This window comes from Cherax quadricarinatus, chromosome 1 (genome assembly GCF_038502225.1).
Source record: "Cherax quadricarinatus isolate ZL_2023a chromosome 1, ASM3850222v1, whole genome shotgun sequence".
NCBI lineage: Eukaryota > Metazoa > Arthropoda > Malacostraca > Decapoda > Parastacidae > Cherax > Cherax quadricarinatus.
In genome coordinates, this window is record NC_091292.1 from 5,318,304 (window position 1) to 5,321,770 (window position 3,467).

At 44.3% G+C, this 3,467-nt stretch overlaps 1 protein-coding gene across 4 annotated transcripts in view; it reads right to left on the reverse strand.

Moving 5' to 3' along the window:
* The window catches only part of LOC128690837 (uncharacterized), a 480,921-nt gene that overhangs the window by 97,541 nt on the left and 379,913 nt on the right, over nt 1-3,467 (reverse strand). The gene's annotated exons all lie outside the window — the stretch shown is intronic.

A 3,467-nucleotide genomic window follows, 5' to 3' on the forward strand; every position in this document is an offset into this window, starting at 1 on the left:
TTCCAGGAACAGCTGTTAAAAATTGACCACTGTCTGGAAAATCTTCCAGCTCCTGCACCCAACATCTTGCTCCTGGGGGATTTCAACTTAAGGCACCTAAAATGGAGGAATATAGCAAATAATATTGTTGCAGTAATAACACCAGGAGGCAGCTCTGATGAAAACTCACACTCACACGAGCTTTTAAATCTCTGCACAAAATTCAATTTAAACCAGCAAATAATAGAGCCTACTAGACTGAAGAATACACTAGACCTCATCTTCACTAACAATGATGATCTGATAAGAAATGTCACCATATCAAAAACAATATACTCAGATCACAACATAATTGAGGTTCAGACATGTATGCGTGGAGCCCCAGACAGACATAATGAGACTAGTCACGAGGGAGCATTCACCAAATTCGACTTCAATAACAAAAACATAAAGTGGGACCAAGTAAACCAAGTCCTAACCGATATAAGCTGGGAAGATATACTAAGCAACACAGACCCCAACTTATGCCTAGAACAGATTAACTTGGTGGCACTCGATGTATGCACAAGGCTTATTCCTCTAAGAAAAAGGAGGAGTAGATGTAAAATAGAAAGAGACAGGCGCTCCCTTTACAGGCGACGGAAAAGAATAACAGAGCGGCTAAAAGAGGTCAATATTTCTGAAATGCGTAGGGAGACACTGGTCAGAGAAATAGCAAGCATCGAACTCAAGCTAAAGGAATCTTATAGGAGTCAGGAATCGCGGGAAGAACTAAAAGCCATAAATGAAATCGAAAGAAACCCAAAGTATTTCTTCTCCTATGCCAAATCAAAGTCGAGAACAACATCCAGTATTGGGCCCCTACTTAAACAAGATGGGTCCTACACAGATGACAGCAAGGAAATGAGTGAGCTACTCAAGTCCCAATATGACTCAGTTTTTAGTAAGCCGCTAACCAGACTGAGAGTCGAAGATCAAAATGAATTTTTTATGAGAGAGCCACAAAATTTGGTTAACACAAGCCTATCCGATGTTATCCTGACGCCAAATGACTTCGAACAGGCGATAAATGACATGCCCATGCACTCTGCCCCAGGGCCAGACTCATGGAACTCCGTGTTCATCAAGAACTGCAAGAAGCCCCTATCACGAGCCTTTTCCATCCTATGGAGAGGGAGCATGGATACGGAGGTCGTCCCACAGTTACTAAAAACAACAGACATAGCCCCACTCCACAAAGGGGGCAGTAAAGCAACAGCAAAGAACTACTGACCGATAGCACTAACATCCCATATCATAAAAATCTTTGAAAGGGTCCTAAGAAGCAAGATCACCACCCATCTAGAAACCCATCAGTTACACAACCCAGGGCAACATGGGTTTAGAACAGGTCGCTCCTGTCTGTCTCAACGATTGGATCACTACGACAAGGTCCTAAATGCACTAGAAGATAAAAAGAATGCAGATGTAATATATACAGACTTTGCAAAAGCCTTCGACAAGTGTGACCATGGCGTAATAGCGCACAAAATGCGTGCTAAAGGAATAACAGGAAAAGTCGGTCGATGGATCTATAATTTCCTCACTAACAGAACACAGAGAGTAGTCGTCAACAGAGTAAAGTCCGAGGCAGCTACGGTGAAAAGCTCTGTTCCACAAGGCACAGTACTCGCTCCCATCTTGTTCCTCATCCTCATATCCGACATAGACAAGGATGTCAGCCACAGCACCGTGTCTTCCTTTGCAGATGACACCCGAATCTGCATGACAGTGTCTTCCATTGCAGACACTGCAAGGCTCCAGGCGGACATCAACCAAATCTTTCAGTGGGCTGCAGAAAACAATATGAAGTTCAACGATGAGAAATTTCAATTACTCAGATATGGTAAACACGAGGAAATTAAATCTTCATCAGAGTACAAAACAAATTCTGGCCACAAAATAGAGCGGAACACCAACGTCAAAGACCTGGGAGTGATCATGTCGGAGGATCTCACCTTCAAGGACCATAACATTGTATCAATCGCATCTGCTAGAAAAATGACAGGATGGATAATGAGAACCTTCAAAACTAGGGAGGCCAAGCCCATGATGACACTCTTCAGGTCACTTGTTCTATCTAGGCTGGAATATTGCTGCACACTAACAGCACCTTTCAAGGCAGGTGAAATTGCTGACCTAGAAAATGTACAGAGAACCGTCACGGCGCGCATAACGGAGATAAAACACCTCAATTACTGGGAGCACTTGAGGTTCCTGAACCTGTATTCCCTGGAACGCAGGCGGGAGAGATACATAATTATATACACCTGGAAAATCCTAGAGGGACTAGTACCGAACTTGCACACGAAAATCACTCATTACGAAAGCAAAAGACTTGGCAGACGATGCACCATCCCCCCAATGAAAAGCAGGGGTGTCACTAGCACGTTAAGAGACCATACAATAAGTGTCAGGGGCCCGAGACTGTTCAACTGCCTCCCAGCACACATAAGGGGGATTACCAACAGACCCCTGGCAGTCTTCAAGCTGGCACTGGACAAGCACCTAAAGTCAGTTCCGGATCAGCCGGGCTGTGGCTCGTATGTTGGTTTGCGTGCAGCCAGCAGCAACAGCCTGGTTGATCAGGCTCTGATCCACCAGGAGGCCTGGTCTCAGACCGGGCCGCGGGGGCGTTGACCCCCGGAACTCTCTCCAGGTAAACTCCAGGTCCAGGTAATAAGAAAATATTATAACCTTTATATTACAATAATAAGGTAAAAGGACCCCAATGGAAATAAGTCACTCTGTCTGACTTTTTTGGGTTATCCCAGGTTCTCTACACATATGCTGCTACGTATGATAATTCTATGTAACTGTATTTGTGTATACCTGAATAAACTTGCTTACTTACTTAGCACTTGACTGGTGTCTTCACTTCTCATCTTTGTTACGTCACTCATCATCACCAAGGAACATAAAGGACTTCTGCGCTAGCCTTCCTCGGTTGTGAACGTCTCTCTCTAGCCTGAGTATCGGCGATAAATTCCCCGCGTTCTCTCTGAGACGCTTGTCCTCATTTATTTTGCCCGCCGAGCACATTACAGGAGGATCACCTGGTCATCGGCCTAATTTTAGTCAGCTCCATTTTCCCGCTCTGCTGATAATTCTCTAACGGTTTTGTTGGGAAATCGGTTACTGAACTCGGGTGGGGATGTGGGTGTCCGGCCCTGCTGGGATTTAGCAAAGAGGTCCACCGGATCTGATTGGAAACTTCAAGTTTCTGTTTCTACATACAAAGGAACTTTTGTTCCTTTTACTTAATGGCTCAGTTTTGGGCAACAAATCTTTACATATATGCTGCTATGTATGATAATCTGTGTAACTATATTTGTGTATGCCTAAATAAACTTACTAAACTTCCCAGCGCCATCGGGAAGGTGGGCTCGATACGGCGTAAGCTGTCAGTGACCCTGATAAACCCAACAAAAAAAAAAAAGAAAAAAGAA